Source organism: Nothobranchius furzeri, chromosome 18, assembly GCF_043380555.1.
Source record: "Nothobranchius furzeri strain GRZ-AD chromosome 18, NfurGRZ-RIMD1, whole genome shotgun sequence".
NCBI lineage: Eukaryota > Metazoa > Chordata > Actinopteri > Cyprinodontiformes > Nothobranchiidae > Nothobranchius > Nothobranchius furzeri.
Genome location: NC_091758.1, coordinates 21,433,584 through 21,454,354, shown reverse-complemented (window position 1 = coordinate 21,454,354; position 20,771 = coordinate 21,433,584).

The following is a 20,771-nucleotide window of genomic DNA, read 5'->3' as shown; positions in this document are numbered from 1 at the left end:
GGTAGAGCCATTGCTTCTGTTTAAGAGAAAATCTAAATGTTTCTGCCATATAATGTAAAACCGAGCAATGGAAAGGTAAAAAACACATCATTTGCTTGAGCCATTGTGAGCTTTGAGGACGACTAAAGATGACATTAACCCTCCTCACTGCTACCATTATTAGCTGTTAGCCAGTCAGTCCGGTGAGAACTAATGTCCGTTTTTCCAATGGGAAGTTTTTCACAGAGCTTTCAACAATAGTTAGGTTATTGGCTGTTCATAAACGTTTAAAATATTCTCAGATCTGAACTATGACTAAGATCATTTGTTGCTGTCTTCATCAAATCCTTTTCTTCCTCTCACTGAGAAATAGTTGACTAATCCACAGAAATGTGAAATTCGTGCAAAAAGGTTTTACACAAAGTTTTACTTCCCCATGTAAAAAGGTCCAAAAGCACTTTCATGAATAACAAATCAATGATTAGCTGGAAATGTTGATAGTCAGTAAATAATGTGAGTTTGCATGCAAGGAAGTTTATTGGGAAAATAATTTTAGCAGGTCTGCTGGATGGGCAAACATAAACTCATTCAATATTATTCAGTGTTAAATTTTTAATGCACCATCCCATCCCAAACCATACCAAACCATACTTGGTGTGGTATCGTATGGTATGGTATGGTATGGGTATGGTATGGGTATGGTATGATATGATATGGTAATGTATGGTATGGTATGGCATGGCATGGTATGGTATGGCATGGTATGGCATGGCATGGCATGGTTTGGTATGGTATGGAATGGTATGGTATGGTATGGTATGGTACGGGATGGTACGGGATGGTAAGGTATGGTAAGGTATGGTATGGTATGGTATGGTATGGTATGGTTTGGTATGGTATGGTATGTACGGGATGGTATGGTACAGTACGGTTTGGTATGGTATGGTATGGTATTATGTTATGGTATGGTATGGTACGGTATGGTATGGTGCGGTATGGTATGTATGGTATGGTATGGTATGGTTTGGTATGGGATGGTGTGGTATAGTATGGTATGGTATGCTATGCTATGGCATGGTATGGTATGGTTTGGTATGGTATGGTATGGTATGGAATGATTTGGTATGGTATGATATGGTATGGTATGGTATGGTATGGTATGATTTGGTATGGTATGATTTAGTATGGGATGGTATGGTATGGTATGGTATGATTTGGTATGGGATGGGATGGGATGGTATAGGATGGGATGGGATGGTATGATTTGGTATAGGATGTATGGTATGGTATGGGATGGGATGGTATGATTTGGTATGGGATGGGATGGGATGGTATAGGATGGGATGGTATGGTATGATTTAGTATGGGATGGTATGGTATGGTATGATTTGGTATGGGATGGGATGGGATGGGATGGTATAGGATGGGATGGGATGGTATGATTTGGTATAGGATGTATGGTATGGTATGGGATGGGATGGTATGATTTGGTATGGGATGGGATGGGATGGTATAGGATGGGATGGGATGATATGATTTGGTATGGGATGTATGGGATGGGATGGAATGGGGTGGGATGGGATGGTATGAAATTGTATATTGCAGCAAACCCTCAGTTTTAAGTCTGCCTTAAAAGTGAGCTTTACTCATTTATTCAACACATTTGCAGTGTTCTCTAGTGTAAATTAATGCCTTATGATACATTAAAAACATCGTCTGCTTCTGTTCTGAGATGCAGAAGTGTGCTGAAAACAGCAGGATTGCTAATTGGATGACTCTAAACTTCTTGCTTTTAAATCAAGACAAGACTGAAGTTCTCATCTTTGGACCAGAAATCCAGAAAATGAAATTGCTTAGCCAATCGCCTGACCTTAATGGCATTACATTAATCTCCGAGAACAAAGCAAGGAACATTGGTGTTATCTTTGACCAGGACATGTCATTCAAATCCCAGGTTTCACAAGTTTGTCGGATTTCCTTTTTCCACCTTCGGAATATTGCTAAGATTAGAAGCATACTTTCCAGGAGTGATGCTGAAAAACTAGTTCATGCATTTATTACATCAAGACTGGATTACTGTAATTCATTACTCTCAGGAAGTCCACAGAATGTAGTTAAAAGTCTTCAGCTTGTCCAAAATGCTGCAGCTAGAGTTCTGATGAGAATTAAAAAGAGAGATCATATCTCTCCTGTCTTAGCTTCCCTACAATGGCTACCTGTTAAATTCAGAGTAGATTTTAAGATCCTCCTACTCACATATAAAGCTCTTAATAATCAAGGTCCATCATACATCAGTAATCTGATTGTTCCATATGTTCCTAACCGAGCACTTTGCTCTCAGACTGCAGGTCTACTGGTGGTTCCAAGAATATCTAAACTTAGGATGGGAGGCAGATCTTTTAGTTATCAGGCTCCTCTCCTGTGGAACCAGCTCCCAGCATTAGTCCGTGAGGCAGACACTTTGTCTACATTTAAGAATAGGCTTAAAACATTTTTATTTGATAGGCCTATAGTTAAAATCTGATGTTAGCCTAAATCTGGACAAGTGGGGGAGTAGAGGGAGGTGGAGTGTACAGTCGGTAAAGACGGCTCTCCCTTGCCCTGCCTCCAATATGCCTACATCTAAATAGGATAGGTTATCCAGAGTTATCTCTGTAGTTATGCTGCTATAGGCTTAGACTGCTGGAGGACACACTGACCACTTTTCACACTCTACTGCTTTCTTCTACAGTCTGCTCTTTAACTGTACTATTTTGTGCAATTTCAGCTGTTAACTTTATTTTCTCTGTAAGTGTTTTTCTCCCCAGAAGAAGCTACAATGACGTTCTGCTGAGCTGTAGTGGCCTCATGGAGGGGGCCATCGTCTAGCACACTGCTGCTAACCACTAATACATTCTCTCTCTCCTGATAATAACTTTTTGTTTTCATTGACTTTTGATGTGCTAATACTAGTTAATCCGTTTAATTATAGATCCACTAGGATAAATACAATAAAGTTTATCTTTCACCAAATACAATATTTACTAAGACATCACAATATAACTATAGACACATTACTTGTCTTTGTGTGTGTGTGTGTGTGTGTGTGTGTGTGTGTGTGTGTGTGTGTGTGTGTGTGTGTGTGTGTGTGTGTGTGTGTGTGTGTGTGTGTGTGTGTGTGTGTGTGTGTGTGTGTCTGTGTCTGTGTCTGTGTCTGTGTCTGTGTCTTTGTCTGCCTGCTCTGTCTTCTCGATCCCCAGTGAGTCGTGGAGGATGGCTGCTTATACTGAGCCAGGATTCTCTGGAGGTTTCTTCCTGTTAAAAGGGAGTTTTCCTCTCCACTGTCGCTGCATGCTTGCTTAGTATGAGGATTGCTGTATAGTCACTGACACTAGTCAGTGACTTGATGCAATTTGCTGGGTTCCTTATACAGGAAACATTATTTCTGATTGGCTTAATGAACTGTGAATTGGAATGTTTATTATGTGAAATGCCTTGAGACGACTCTTGTCGTGATTTGGCGCTATATAAATAAACTTGAATTGAATTGAATTGAATTAATTATTATTAATGATATGCATACACTTCAGTTCTGATTAGCTAACAGAACATGTTCAACCATGTAGAAAAGTAACTAAGACACTCTCCGCTCTCTCTCCTCGCTGCAATTTTTTTAAAGCCTTCCTGTGGACGGACACAAGCCAAGATGTGTGAGGCCATAAATGCTAATTTGCAATGTGACATCACAGTATGAGGATTTTCAAATCTGCCTGGCCTGGCAAAGAAATGTTTCATAGTGAAATTTTAGCACTAGTAGTTAAACCTTTTTATTGCTGTTGATTTTGTAATATGAACTTGTTTTGGGAAAAAAAATTACAAAATTTCTCAAAAAGTGACCACAAGCTAGCTTTGCTGCTAACTTCTGCTGCCGCAAACCCACAAAAAATCATGTAAATAAACCTGTGGTATAATATTTACAGCTGTTTATTGTGGGATTTGTTTTGAGGTTTGAGTTGTTTTAAAGGGGAAACATGAGGCAAAATGAACTTTTTTCATCCATTGTGCAGACCCACTGCCTTTATAAACACTTCAAAAATGAACAAAACCCGTCAATCCATTTTCTGTCAGGGTTTGGTTTGAGGAAACATTTGCTTCTACAAGCCGCATCGTGTAATCCAGCAAGAATGTCATGAAATTTAAAATGTGTGCTCATGGGAGGCGTTTTAACACAATGAGTGATATCAGATTACATCCATCCGTGGAATACTATGTCTCACGTTTTATTGCAATCATTGAATTTGACTTAATAACAAAACTGAACTGAAGACTTGTGTGCTAATTTATCTTGTGCTGTTTGCAAAGAAAAACAACAAGGCTCCTCTCAAGGGTGAGAAGAAAGATTTGTTTGAATGTGTGCGTTGAAGGAAGGAACCTCATACAGGGTTCCTGCTGAAGTCGGCTGACAGCACCATTACACTACAAACTTGAGGTCTAGATTTAGGAAAACTTGGTGGAGAGATTGAGGAGAGATAAAGCAAGAACACAGATCAAAATCACTTTACTTCAAAATTGAGGAAATGAGCCTCCACTCTCTGAGTGCCTTCTAGCTTTTCAAGAGGCATTTCAATTATAAAGTTGTCCAACAACACGCCATTGAACCCAAACCACATATGCAGCGTAATTACATTCCAAAGACACAAACAGAAGTTCACAGACACATATAGTCCTGTGTGTTTTTTTAAACTTATGCTCTAATCATAACTACACGTCCAGACTCACACACTCCAACACACCGGCGGGTGGAGAAGGAGGTGCAGATCAAAGCCAGCGTGGTTAAAAAAGAACACCCAGGGACAGCCAGCTCCACATAAACAGGGGATCTCCTTACTGAAAACAAAGAGGCCCGCAGCAGTGGAACAGGGAGGGCATGAAGAGGGGCTTCTGAGGAGGGAGGGGGAGAAAAACAACGTGGTGCATGGGTGGAAAGGCAGAGCGTAATCATTCATCAGTGTAATTACAACCTGAGTCCACTTACTCTTTCATTCAGCGAGAGAAGAAAGGATTGAGAAGAGAGATTAAAATGGCCCACTGAGGTGTTAACCTCACGCTGGGAAATCACTGCTTTTAAATGCCAAGAGCTCAAAACACATAAACATGTTACGGGGAAAAGCACTCGTCACACTCAATCCAGGGAAGGGCGTTGATCCGCCGGATTGAAATTCTAATGAAGGCCAAAATTGACAGAATTTAAACTAAAGTCATCTTATATTGAGAAGCAGTGGCGGATTTATCAATTTGGGGGCCCAAGGTAAACACAAACATGGGGCCCCCTTACACTAAATTTTCTTCTGCCATGAGTTATTTTCCCTTTTTATTTGTCCTCCTCTTTTTTTCCTGTCTTTAGCTTGGTTTATGCTTGACGCATTCACTTTCCACTTGGTGATGCGGCTCGCGGATGGAACGCGCTTCACAACTCGCAGCGTTTATGGTTCGTGCGGCTTGTCTCTGCGGTGAGCCAATATTCTCCCAAACTGTAGGGGGCAGCATGGAGCTCTGCGGCATGCATCCAACACTACACCACAGTAGAAGTAGAAATTCCTGTTGTTTACAACATGGCATTCCAGCATTTTTAACAGCGTCTTCGTCTTTTCCAACAGTGCGAGCAATTTCTCTCCAAGAATTATTAACAACATGTTGATCACGGTGATCTCTGAGAGCTGACTCATACAAATGTCTGTATTTACGAACCTCTGCCATACTAGTTCTTGCCGGTCCGCCATGTTTTTCCGTGTTCGACCGTTCACGTGGTTAGAAATTTTCCTAGGTGCGCATTGCGGAAATTTTGGGCCGTGCGGAGGCGCGGTGGAGGGGCGTGGTTGCTAAAATGATGCAATTTTGCCGCGCGGAGTTGTGCGGACCTCGCGGACGCATCAAGCATAAACCTACTTTTTCTCTCCCTTTGAGTGCCTTCAATGTTTGCTCTGCTTTCTTCTTTCTGTCAGTGCTTCTGTGCTTTTGCCTTTGTTTGTTTTTTTCTACTTTCCATTTTGGTCTGTGTTTTCATCCCTTTAAACATTTTCCATTGACTTTCCTTTCTGCTTCATTTTGATGTTTACATTGAAAAACAACGTCACTTTCGGAATTGGTTGAAAAAGCTTTTTCTAAGCACGCTGCTTCTTTCTCTTATTGGAGCGACTAGGATAACTCCATTTCATGCTTAATGTTTTGACTACCGCTTCGAGTTTGTTACGAACGCTCCTGCCTCTCTTCTTCTTCTGTTTTCTCTTCTTCTTATTATTATTATTATTATTTGTGGTCTTATGATACTTGGCAAACATCAATTTGGTGCATTACTGCCACAAACTGGATTGGAGTAGAATTACTACCAATCACTTCCTGTTTGTGCATTGAATCTTAAAGGAATGGTCCATTGTGGCATCAACAGAGGGGTGCCGGCAGTCAGGGCTAGGGGGCCCCCAAACACAAGGGGGCCCCAGGCGGCCGCTGACCTATGCCTATTGGTAAAACCGCCACTGTAGAGAAGATATTTGGGTCAAAGTCATTCTCATAAAATATTGCACAACTATGTGTTTTCAAATATTCTCAGCTACCAAATCACGACATACCTCAATTGTTGTCAAATCGACTGATCTACTGACGTTTATTTTCTATTCTAAGAAGCACTGCCCCTATCAGTGAGGCAGGGTACTGCCTGCCTCCCCCAGTGCATTTTCACTGCGAGCTTATGGCCCCTCAGAAAGACTAAATCTGGCACACTGTCATTTAATATTTCAGGCAGACTGTAGACCGTCATCATGTGCAGCACATGGGAAATAAAAAAGTATATGTTGGCAATATAAAGACGACAGTAAGCATGCGCCAACTTCCTGTTCTGTGAGAACGGAGGCAGCTCTCATCTCTGCCTCCAGCAGCATTGGTTCTTGCGTAACAGGAAAAGTGAAAAAACATTTTTTTTTTGCCTGTTGTTACTTGTAAAAGTTAATAAAACTCAGTTTCTGCTGACATGTGACTGAACCTCTGACCTTTTCCCACCAATATCTGCAACTTTCTTTGAAGTAATACTCGCTTTCTGCCCCTCACGAGTTTGAAATCATGAAAAATTTAGACAACATCCTGGTTCATCTCACCCAACATTGCAAGATCTTGTGACATCTTTCAGCACTCAAACTATGCATTCTGTTTTAGCTCAAAATCTGTTAAACTGAAGGAGTTGTACCTATTTTTGTTTCTTCTAAAGTCTGCTGACTGTGATGGCATACTTCAATTGGGTTGAACCTGAGTGTCCATCATTTGATGACATTCATCCAATGAAGACTCCACAATTGTTTTTCATCTTTCCAACATTCCATGAGATATTTTGCTAACAGAGCAACAGGGTTTATGGAGCATGTGTTGTGAAGAGTTGGCAGCCACTACCATGTGAAAGTTTAGCTGAAAAGCTGTCAAATTTGACTCATTCGATTCCTCCCTCTCTGACTGGCTCGTTGTTTTGATGGTAGTGTTAATTCAGGGAGTAGCTGCTGAACAGAAACCGATTTCCAGCAGTAGAAGACACACAAACCCCCTCACATCTGGTTTGTGTCTTCTATAAAATGGTCTGCATTCACAACTGGATCAAATGACTTCTGCAGTTGTCACGGATATTTATCAGCTCTGGCTCTGAACGGCATGATGGAAATGTGACATCCTGCTCTGCACGCTTATTTAAACCGGAGATAAAACACATATTTCCCAAAAGTGTTGTCTGACACAGGGCCTGTGTGCTGTTTGCACGGTGTCTGGTGACTAATTTTTACTCCTGTTCTACGGGGCTGACTCACGCTTGTCTTAAAAAAATGCGGGAAAGGAGCAGCGTTGACAAACTCGGCATTATGAGGTTGGAGGCACGTACTGTTTTCAGACTGCATGATAGAGGGTGACAGGCATGCCCTCCACTCACCACACAGTAGAAAAAAGCCATGGTCATACGTATCTTAGAAGAGCCTGAAAGTTTACCAAACTGGTTTGTTTCACGCTAACCTTTGTGTGTTTCTTTGTTTTAGATAAATAATGCATGAACAAATTCTAGAAGCTCTCAGATGGATCTACAAATGATTGTTATTTTAAAGGCCAAAGGTGTTTCTCAATGTCAAGGCGCCTGGCCTTACGAGGACACTGTCCTTCCTTATTCAAAGAAAACGGTTAAATGGAACAGACTTTCATCGCGTGACCGCTGCTTCCACGGCTGTCGCGTAACGTCACCCCCCCCAGTTAGCTGAGAAACTGTTTTTTCCTTATTTTTATTTTTATTTTTGAAATACCCCTAGTTCCTGCATTAGCCACCCATGAAAAATCTAAAGCCACACAGATCTATGTGACACTGAAAATTAGCATTCATGGACTCACCCATCTTGGCTCATGATGGGGAAGGCTGCTGTTGGTTTAGCACCCAGGAGAGAGCAGAACATGTCTTGGCTAGTAGAAGCTAACCGTTAACATTAGCAACTCCACAACATGGCAGAACTCCCTCTGGATGTTTTATTTGTGCAAACAGAGTCATCGGTATCTCGGTATCTCAAACGGAGTCAAGTTGTTAGCAAATCAGAGGTGAAATGTTCAAACGTGAGGAAAGAACTCAACTCAAACTTTATTCATAGAGGGCTCTTCACAGAATGAGGGAGAACGGGACCAGGGAGAGGATGTTCTGGCACTCCCAAGTTGGGATGTTGCCCCGCGACCCTGACCCGAATAGGCGGAAGAAGACGAGACGAGAAAAAACAACAAAACACATTCAACAATCTGTAGCAGGGGCAATAAACCCACAGCAGTACATTTTCATTTAAAAAAATGACAAATGACCGGCGCTTGTACAGCACCTTTCAGAGTCAGAGGACTCCAAAGCGCTTTACACTATACTGTATCATTCATTCATTCACACACATTCACACACCGGTGCTACATTGTAGCCACAGCTGCCCTGGGGCACACTGACAAAGGTGAGGCTTCCAAGCACTGACAACCACCAGTGGCTACAAAAATGCCTACAACCCCATAAATACACTACAGGCCATCGTCGCTCTACACATAAACAGAATTTGCATGCACAGGAAATGAAAACTACCCAGAAACAAGCACATATGACGAAGGCCTTGCGTTAATGGTTCACCAGGATGATTGACACTTATGCAGACCAATGGTTCAGCGATCCACCCTGATGAAAAAGATCCTCCGCATTGCCTTTAAGGTACTGCTCTTTGTGTTTAAAGCTTTGACCAGTCTCGCACCTTCCTATTTATCTGACCTGCTCACTCCTTATGTACTGCTCACAGACTGAGGTTGGCTGATCTCTTGCTACTCTACACACTTACGGAGGGGAGGGGTCTTTTGTGTGTGCCGCCCCATGCTCTGGAATGCACTTCCCCTCTCAATTAGACATCAATCGCTTTTTTAAATCACGACTAAAGCCCCACTATTATGACTTGGTGTTTGGCTTGTGACTCTTGTTGTGTTTTGTTTTTCTGGCGCTATTATTGACGGCTTTTATTATTTTTTAATGTTCTTTTATTGTTGTTGTCTTGTGCAGCACTTTAGTCAACTCTCATGCTGTTTTTTATATGTGTTATGAAAATAAAATGGTATGGTGGATAGTCATAAAGAACTATAAAGTGTAGAGTATATAATCTACGCAAAGCCTTGAGAAGCATAATCTTAAACTTTACTGGCAATCAATACAGATTTGCAAGCACCAGGGTGACATGGAAATCTGCTACTAACCTGGGAAATCTTGTACCATATGGAGGCATGCCATGTCTTTCTTACTTTGCCCTTTAGGCCCTAGGCCTTTTTTCTTTGGCCCCTGGCACCTCCCAATTGGGGGCCTTTGGAGTTTCATGTCCCAAGTGTCAGTGACTACGTTTACATGCAGCCAATATCCGGGTTATGATCGGGTTAAGGCCGGTATTCGGGTTTCTGAGTTGATCAGAATAACCCGTTTACAAGCATAAATAGAAAGAGTGACCCCTAACTTGCATAACCCGATTTAAATGCGGATGTTGGGGTAGCGTCAGGACGTATGGACTACGTCAAGACGCAATATGCGTCATATTTCGCTGTCTCTGTGCTTTCGGCCGTCAACAAAAGACATAATTTTCATACTTTTCACCAGACCGATGAAGACAGAGGTTGTGCCGCGACTCGCCATGTTGCTCCCAACTTGTTGTTTACTTCCGGTGTTCTGGCGCATACAAGACGTCTCGCTACTCAAAAGACCAAGATTCCTTGCGAACAGAGCATGCGCAGAACACACGCTTTGATGGGGATATCCCGATATGCGTTTACACGACCAAACATTCGGGTTAGAAAAGGGTTACCCCAGGTGTAGTAGCCGGGTTTTTAAAAACCCGGTTATGAGCATATCCGGGTTTTTGGCGGTGTTTACATGGCCGTGCGGAACCGGGTTATTGTGAATATTCGGGTTTTAAAAGGGTTACTGGCTGCATGTAAGCGCACTCACAGATTGTTTGCATTCCTTGAGCACAGCTACAGCTACAATCAAAACAGTTTAGATTGTAAACAAAGCAAATTTTGGTTTTTGATACATTAAGATAAAATGATACTTGAACTTTCTTTTAGAAGAGCTGGTCTGTGTGAAAGTGTTGACAGGATGGAGGTTGTGAGTTCAAATTCCATTTAGAGAATTTAGTCAATTGTTTTATTTATTCCAGGGGTCCTCAACTACATTTGTTCAAGGTTTTTTTTTTCCAGCAGACACCACTGAAGGTCAGATGCTAGCTTAAAATAAAGCTCAAATATCATTGTCTCTTCATTTATTGCATTTTAAAATGGCCTTGTTTTCCATCTGGGCTGTTTGATTGTGGTTTTAGTTGTGTTTGGAGAATGTGGACAGTTGTAGATGTTTGGGACATGAAACTGTAGAGGTCCTCAGTTGGGGGTTGTTAGGGTTAAACAGGTTAAACAAGTAAAGAAACTATTGCAATAGTCCAAACGTGAGGCACTGAATGCATAGACAAACATTTCAAGGTCAGACCTAGGGAGCATGGGGCTCAACTTACGCCACTTTCACACTAACATCGGCTCCACTCCACCCCGTGTGGCCCACCCCAGCCTGAACGTGTTTGTTCCACACTGCCTTAGGAATGTAGACGTGATGCAGCACATGGGCGGTCTCCAAAAATGGCGGGAAAAATAGACACCAGTGATGTGCATCTCCGAGCGCATGGGCAGGGCAAAAGAGCGCGGAAAAGTCTGCAGTGTCTCCATTATTAAAGAAAGCGGCCTGAGCAGTCTTGCTTTTAGAAACTCAATGACTCTGAGATTGCATCCTGCTTGGCTGTGTCTGGCAGCGCTCTGCGTGTGTGTGTGTGTGTGTGTGTGTGTGTGTGTGTGTGTGTGTGTGTGTGTGTGTGTGTGTGTGTGTGTGTGCGTGTGTGTGTGTGTGTGTGTGTGTGTGTGTGTGTGCTCTTCACAGCAGTGAGAGACAAAGAAAAACGGCTTCAGTCAGAGGCTCGTTAACTCTACAGCATACAGAACGATAGTGAATCGTGCATGTGGGAATCCCCCGCGGGCTGATTCTATCTGCCAGTCGGAGGCTCCCCTTAATGGTAGGCGTGGTTTTGAGTCTGCTAATCAGTCAGCGGTGGGTGTGTTGGACCATTTCAGCTCCAGGCAGACTGCCTCGGGAAAAGGGCCGAAAAGACGTCCGGTTGCGGGAAAATGAGAAAACTCCAAACCCAGTCCAGGCGGAGTAGAGCCGATGCTACTGTGTAAGGGCCATTAGCTACTCTTATTAGCTGGAAAAAGCAGTTCATAATTAACAGGCTGACATGACGAGATAGGGACATCCCTGGGTCAAACACAGCACCCAAGTTGCACAGCCACTGTCTCATTGTTGAGTTCAAGCTACCCATGTGGTCGCTGAACAAGACTCCGTATCATGTTGTGTTCTGCTTTTCTCTCCTTCGGCTGACTTCAACTTCCTGAAACAGGAGCGTGAGAGCTTTATTCCAATGGAAAAGGACATTCATTTATACTAGAAACCACTGCTAGTATAGTCTTCCTATGGTGTGTATTGAAAAAATTAGCGAACATGGTCAACCTGATTAAAGATGGCCGCTGCAGACATCAATAGAAAATACGGTGTCACAGAGGTTAAGGGTCATTTGTGCTAAACGATAAAAAATCATCTTGTTTGCTGGTTAGAAAAATATCTCATGAACCATGGGACATGTGTTAATAAAACATCTACAACTTATTAACTTTTCAATTCAACCCAGTTCTAGATGGTGATGGAACTGAGGTCAGTTTTATAAATATTGAACTAAGATTACATTTTTTAGAGTCATCCCTGTCAGAGACATTTACTTCAGAGGTTTGGTCATTTGGACGAGAGCAGAAAGATATTTATTGTCACGTTACAAATAAAATCACACAAACTGTGAAGCATGAACCTATGTGGGCACATTTTCCACAGTTGAAATCAAGCAAAATGCTAAAGAAATATCCATGAAAACATGTTTTTGTTCTTTCTTATGCTTTCTCTTTTAAAAGCGAGAATCTCTTAGCTTATTCAGACATTCCCGTGAAGGTCACTGTGAGCCACGGTGTGCAATTTTTGCCATTCCTGTTGGATTAGAAAGTAAATGAAGTGAGATGTGTGACTAAAGTCCTCACAGTTTTCTCACGACATCACCATAACAATTTATAATGGTGTGCCAAGTGTGCTACTTGTGTAAAACAAAGAAGATGCTTTAAATATCCTTTCTCTGGACATTTAATCTTGTGGAGCAGTGTGTTACTTGGCAAAATAACAATTAACAGAGGCTCTTTTTTTTCCCTTCATACATGATTTGTGATTAAAGTCTGAATCCCCTGTTATGTCACACAATAAGTGGGTAATGAGCGTAATATTTACCAAACAGAAACATCCTGCTGGAGTCTTTGTTGCTGTGAGATTTAAGCTCGAACATGTTCGGATGGATTTAAGGGGGTGTCTGTTTATGGTGAAGAGTGAGACATTATTTTTGCTTTGAAGGTCTTACGGATCAGTCAGGAAAAGTTTTTGTGCAGAGCCGGAGTGGAGGGGGGTCTCTTTTTAGAGACTCCACAACTAGAACGGCTTGTTTCAGGAGCTTTAAATCATTCAAACTTGTTCTGCTGATGTCCCGAAGGGAAAAACAGGGCATGAAAATGATCATTTCAGGCTTCATTTAATCATTACTAGCAGGTTGTTGAGGCGTAAGGGCCTTTTTTCTGTAACGATACATTTAAAATGATACAACAGATTTTCTGCATGTATCCAAAGACGATCGCCCAGCCTTTTTTGCTCCTGATTGTGAAAACATCCAACAGAATCAGTTTTTTTCTTTGTACAGCCTCATGCAGGACTTCCTACACCTCCCCGAGCATGCCTCCGCACGGAGGAAAGGAAACAGCGGTTCAATGAGGTCTGACAAAAACAAACAACAACAATGCCAGGAAGGTTCACCTGCTGAGCCACATTCTGCTGTGGTTTTTACTGGAGCTGCTTGCAGCCGTTCACAGCACCTACAGGTGTTAAATTTACTGGAAGGAAGCCTCGGGCACTCTGGGTTATTGGGTGTGAAATATAATATTGGAGATTAAAAAAAGGTGCGTAAAACAGAGAGAGAGCATGTAAAAGCTTGTATTGGTGCTTTTAGATGTGTAGATTAGGATATCAGATTTATGGAATGCTGTACGTGACATGAAATATTTATATTTTAATCATTTTCAGAGAGGAGACAGAGTCTTATCATGCTTTTGTCTGTTAGCTATGTTAGAGTCATAAATAAGTAAGCTCCAAGCAGAAATCAGGATGCAGGATTTTTTTTTCTTCCAAAAGTATTTTGTCTGCAGACTGACAATCTCTGATGAGGAAATCTGTGCAGAGACAGAGCACAAGTATCACCCTGTGGATGGGGGTGGTACTGCACCATGACTGAGCAGCATAAATCACAGAGGCTTTACTTTTTAATGTCAGTGTCATCTGTGTAGCGTTTAATTAAAAACAATGCTGCATCAAAGTGTTGATCAGTAAATTATCAATAATGACAAAAGTAAACCACTAAATGATAAAGATTCTATAAAATATAACTAGTTGACTGCTGGTGAGGATAAAGTGGGTCTTTGTTAGAGTCTTGTGGTGCTCACAAGTTTGCATTTTAGTATAAGTCAATGAGTTTGTGGTGCAGCATTACGGTTAGTTCTCACATTAGTAAAATCCTAGCATCAAAATATTCACAAGAACCCTTAACAACTGATACTAGCCAACAAAATGTATTCTTTAACTGCAGTTGAGGGCCGTACTTATTCAACCATAAGACCATGAACATGTATAATGAGAATATGGCTGGGCCTAGAACGGACCCTTGAGGGACTCCACAAGGAAACTGTGCTGCAGTTGAAGAGCACCAATAAACTGAGAAATTCCTGTGTAATAGATTATAGTTAAACTAATACAGAACATCTAATCTGATGTCTACACACTGTTGAAGATGAGATAGGATTGCTAATTTAGGTTCCTGGACTGTTTTCATGCTTCTCTGTACCCAATCACCTATAATACTATAAGCTCCATGCAGCCTGGAAGCTCAATAGTGCCAGATCTTCCTCAAGCCTCATGCAGACCAAGCACAGCCTGCTCCAGTTCATATCTGGTTCATATACAGTTAGATCAAGCCAAGCTAACTAAGTCAAGCCAAAGTCAATTCAAGTCATTTGAGCCCAGCATCAGCATCAGTTTAACCAGGGAAGCTAGCAACATGTCCCCACTATTTTTTTTATAAATGAGAGATTTTTCCCCATCAATAATTATAGCTGACAATTTTGGTCTGACCTCGTTAAAAACCTGCTGAGTTAATTTTTCACAAATAAAAAATGTAAACTCCTATTTAACTGTATTTAACCACCTGTTCAGTCATGGTGCTTCTAACTCACTTCACAACTGTAGCCAATTGTTCTTTACTACATGACTATTGCATTTCATTAATCTGCCTCCAAATAAAAACAAAACTGTAATTCTTTTTTAGAATAACATTCATCCATTCATCTATTATCAGCCACTTATCCTGGGTTGGGTTACAGGGGTAGCAGTCCAAGCAGAGAAGACCAGACTTCCCTCTCTCTAACAACGTGGGCCAGCTCTTCCAGGGAAATAATAAAGTGTTCCCTGGCCAGCTGAGACACATAGTCCCTCCAGCATGTCCTCGGTCTTCCTTTAGCTCTCCTCCTGCTCAGATACCTGGAAAACCTCACCAGGGAGGCGTCCAGGAGGCATCCAGATGCCCGAGCTACCTCAACCGGCTCCTCTCGATGTGGAGGAGCAGTGTGTTTACTCCGAGCCCCACCCGAGGGAGAGCCCTGACACACTGCGGAGAAAATTAATTTCGGCCGCTTGTATCCGCGATCTCGTTCTTTTGGTCACTACTGAAAGGTTGTGACTCGTGACCATGGGCGAGGGTTGGGACATAGACTGACCTGCATCACTGCAAACACAGCACCCATCTGTTAATCTCACGGTTGCTTTCCCTTACTTGTGAACACGACTCTGAGATCCTTAAACTCCTCCACCTGAGGCAGGACCTCGTCCCTAACCAGAGAAGGGATTTATAACCTTTTCAACATTTCTGAAAAGAGTGACATGCTGTGAAAACTGTTCCATCTGTTTGCTGAATCGTAAACACCAGCTAGCCTTTTAGCAAACCCACTGTTAACTTTAGAGTGATATCAAACATGACAAAAAATTTTGTCAGCTTTGCTCTTAGGGGTTCACTTACAGCACAGTTTTGTTAGATATCGCTTCTAATTTTTGTCTCGGATCTGGTGAGGAAATATGGAGCTAACCGAAACCTGACATGGGTAAGCTAGTTATCATGGAGGTTAGCAGTTTGCCTTTCAATCATGTATTTATTCCAAGTGACGGATTTGTGATGCACTTTCAAGGACACTGATTCCAAGTATACGGTATTTTGTTCTGTTTGATCACACTCCTGTCTGGTTCATGATGACACAGCAGAATTCGGTTCTTTTGCACCATACAGTCTCATGCCCCAGCTGGCTCAAAGTTTGCTCAGGAGTTGTCCAGTTTAACTGGTTATCTTAATCGTAGGTTCTACCAGTGTTTCCTCTGTGGGGGCCAACTGCCCTGGGAGCGTTGGTTGGCTGTGGCGGCCTGGGTGCTTCTTGCACCTCCTCTGGGTGCCCTGTGGTGGTACTCAGGCTGCTGCTGCTGATCCTGCTGCTCCCAGTGCCATCGGCTCCTTTGATGGTGTTTCCTTCTTTTTAGTTGCAAGTTTCATCTGTACTCTGCCAGTTATCCTTTTATCATAGCTTTTAAGTGTGTGTGTGTGTGTGTGTGTGTGTGTGTGTGTGTGTGTGTGTGTGTGTGTGTGTGTGTGTGTGTGTGTGTGTGTGTGTGTGTGTGTGTGTGTGTGTGTGTGTGTGTGTGTGTGTGTGTGTGTGTGTGTGTGTGTGTGTGTGTGCACAAGGTGAGATTGGGTATAAGGGGAGTGATGAAAGAAGAAGAAACAATCTTTTAGCGCTTCACAAGATAAAAATCATGAGGTGTTTCACAAGAACAAAGAAAACAATAAAAATTGATTGAAAAGTAACAAATTATGATTATAAAATATGAGGAAAGGGAAAGAGAAAACGAATAAGAAAGAGGTACTCAGTGGATCCTGGGAAAGGCGGAGTCGGTAGAAAGAACAGAATGACTCTATCATTTTAATCTGTGGTAGAGGGGTTGTAATTGACTGTTGTGTGGTCAGTTTTGAAATCTTGTTCAGTGCTTTAAGTTGCAGTCGCTGTATGAAACGAGCTTCACAAATATAGTTTGATTGATCAATAAAAGTGATTAAAGAAACGGACCTCCCCACACGCATGCGTGCTCTAATGCTGATCGAAGAAGCACATGGAATCCTGACATTTTTAACTGGATTATTTATTATTATTATTATTATTATTATTATTATTATTATTATTATTATTATTATTATTACTGCTACTACTACTACTACTACTACTACTAATAATAATAATAATAATAATAATAATAATAATAATAATAATAAACAACTAGTTTTTAAATGGCTGAAGTGCACATTGTAACTGTTGCTACTGAAACTAGCCATTAGCGTATCAATCAGGTCAGAGTTTCTTTAACCAAAACTTAAAGAGCTATTTAAAACATGACATTAATTCTTAATAATTCTTAATTTTGATCAAACCATCACTTTGACATTTCTAAACTACCCAGTTTTCTATATTATTTTAAACTAATTAAATTATTGCACTTGGCTGAATCGAGGTCAAATAATGATCACACAGAAACACAAAAACGGCCAACAAATGCTAAACCTGACATTATGTAATAACAGGGAAATTCTCCAACTGATCACATCGGTTCCTAAACAAGAACGTATTGACAAAAATCTTGAAGGTATCAATTATCTCTGCTGCCATCACAGAACAATCTTATTTAAATCTAAAGTTTTTACGTTTAAGTGAAATTTTTATGTTTCAGGATGGATTAAGGATCCCTGTGGCCCTTTTTTAATAAGAGATTTTCTTTCAGAACATAAAATCAAGTTATGCTTCATTTATCTCTTAAGCATCTTCTGATGACATAGCAGCCTGTATCAACCTTTCTTCTTCTATCTATCAATAGTTGTTTCTTTTGATTAATTCTCACCTTTCCTTATTTTTTTGTTTTTACTGAGAGTTTATGCCACGGCCAGACCGTCCATCCGCCTGAGTCAGTTCTTCTGCCTCCATAGATGTGGAGTTTCTGCACTGTTCTAAATAAAAGCCAGCTCTCAATGGCTGATTGTATTTACTTCTGCGACGTAACGCCTCTGATCTTCTCTTCTTCCACCCACAAGACGGCTCCCTCTGCTACGGCCCATTTGGTTATATACACACACACACATACACACACACACTCATGTGTACAGCCACATTATAAAAAACAAATGTGTAATATGTGCTTTGTGTGAATATATGGAAATTCACAGTGGCTCACATACCAAGGCATCCGAGCCCGCATGCAGAACTGTGCAGCAGCCTTGTTTCTGCTGACAGTCCATCTGCAGCCCAGATGTTGCAGCGCAGTCTGAGCTGCTGCTGAGCGCAGGATGTTTTGCATTCCCTCTGTGGTGCATGTGAGGCGTTCCTGTGGGACGTCCGTCTGGCTGCATTAGCCTGTGTGTCATGGGGATCTGTTTGCTTCAGCCCCTTGTTGGCCAGCTCCAGGGGTTTGGGCACGTCCGTTAGCATGCTAATGTGGTGCAGATGTGGGGTGCTGAACCAGGTGGTGAGAGAGAACTCCCACCCTAGCAGGAGGGAGATACTGGGTGCCCTATGTGATGACCCACTGCAGTATAAAAAGCAACTTTCAGACAATAAAACTGTTACAGGATGTGCATCTTGTACTTTTATAAAAATACGTTTAACATCTTGGAGTTCAGTAACATAAGCCAAGTTCTCCTACTATCAGGCTCTAAAGGTTTTTCTTTTACTTCTCTAACATGATATAAGTTTCTCAGACTGTAATTTGAAATTGGAATAATAAGGTCCTTAATGAATTTATGTCTTTTGCCCTTGTTTTATGAGGTGTCGTTAATCCTGTTTGTTTTTTAAGCTTTTTCTTGTTTTATTTTGATGTTTTCTTGTTTTCAGAATTTTTTGTTTCTCTCAGCTGATTCTCAACACACCAGACTTCAGACGTGAACCATAGTTCTAACAGACAGACATGTTGGTTTGGTTTCACTTTCATTTATTTTAATTTCATAATACAGTCGTTGGTCCTTCCACCGTCCATCCATCCATCCATCCATCCATCCATCCAAGCCTAGTCTGGCTGTTTTTGTGGAGTCATTCGCTGGACTGAAACACAAACACCTGCCAAACGTAAAACCCCAATTAGAACCAATTTATCATCTCATTTTTAATGAATGCTTTGGAAGCACGATGTATGAACAAATACTGATCACGATCAGTATCAAGAGCATTTGCAGATGTCAACTGCTGCCATTAACTGTGGTTTTAAAATACACGGGTCATAATGAACTGTGTGGATGAACCATTTACATGATCTGTGATCCGTGAAGAGACTCAGAACTCTGCAGATGGAGGACCGGAAACTTACAGCATGAGCCGTTTCAGCTGATGCAACGCATAGCTATGAGCTAGCACCAGTTCTTTGCTGTGTGTCATTTGAAGAATCAGCTCTAACACCCCGTCTTGCTCCGGGGCCTCTTCGGTGGATAAACGTACACAAACATTTCTCAGTCTCCTTAACCCTCTGGAGGCAGGCGTTGCAGATTTGCAACGTTAAAACCTACCTACCTGGTTACTCCACATACGTATATCATGAGCATTTTTAACTCAGAGACACCCCTGAAGGACTTAGTTGTTCGTCCTTTTATCAAAACTTAATTTGAGCCTGAGAGGGTTAATCCATTTGTGATTTCCTGAATTAATTATTCACATGATAATTGATTGAGCTTCTTTTCCTGTCCCATGATTGTGCGCACAAGTCCAACAGTCCCTTTCCCAGTTGGACTTGTTTCTCCTCCATACCATGGCTGGGCCAGCCTCGCCGTTGGCCTGCAGCTCCACAACTGGCCAAGAGCAGACTCGGACAATTGTTGCCATCACACCACCTGCTCTAAGGTCATTGTTTCAGGGTGAGATGGCTCAGGATGAGAACAGTGTGTGTGTGTATCTGAGCACGGAGCATCTGAGGATGCTTTAATGCACAATCACGCATAACTGACACAGCGTGAGGCTCCATTGTGTTACAATTGCTGTAACAGGGACTAAATAACCGGTACGTCCTCCATCCTTCACTCCAGTTGACTGAGCTCTGCGAGATTGGGACAGCGAGAGACGGGAAGCAGGAATTCCCCTTTGATCAAAGTGCCCGTTATTCAATAGGATGTGGCGTTGCTGGGGGGAACGGGACAGGGAGAGTGCTCAATTGTCTTATCCATTTCTTTACACACCCCCTCCAAAAAGCCGATTCCAAGGTCGTGACCTTTCTGCCCCCCGCTTCTGCGCCGGGGCTCATACAAGGACGCTTTCTGTGACATGTACATAACTGTTGAACAGAGTCTTTTCAGAAACTCACCCGTCCTCAGTGTCTCACACAGTCACGTCTTTCCTGCGTCCATGGGGGGGGGGGGGGGGGGGGGGGTAACGCCATCTATAAGGGGACGAGAACTGGACAAAAGGACAAAGTGACTGCATCACTGTGTGTGAGGAGTGCCCCAGTGATGGCAGCATCTGCTACTACAAGCTCGGTGGTAGTTTAGTTTCAGGAAGAACCACAAGCGTTCTCTTACAACTTGGGGGGGCATCAGAAGGAGGGCTGTTTGTTTCGGAATCTGGTCCTATTTACGCTTTTGTTTTATCTGTTTGCACGGCCAAACCATGAAAGAGACTTTAGCAGAAACATTTGGTCATCACCAGTGCTGTGTTTGACAGCTGTGAGACATATTCACTCTTGAAGAAGAAAGAAAACATCATTTCTATAGCGCCTCTCAAGATAAAAATCTCGAGGCGCTTCGCAAAAACAAAAAATGTAAAAATATAAAAAATAATTTAGAAAATGGTTAAAAATATATTTCAAATGAGCAAAAAAATAGACAATTGTGATTAAAAAATGTTAAGAAAGAGAGAGAGTGAATAGGAAAGAGGGAAGTCAGTGGATCCTGAGGAAGGTGGAATAGGTGGGGAGAGCAGAATAAAGAGAGAGTGGTTGAAGAAGGTCATAC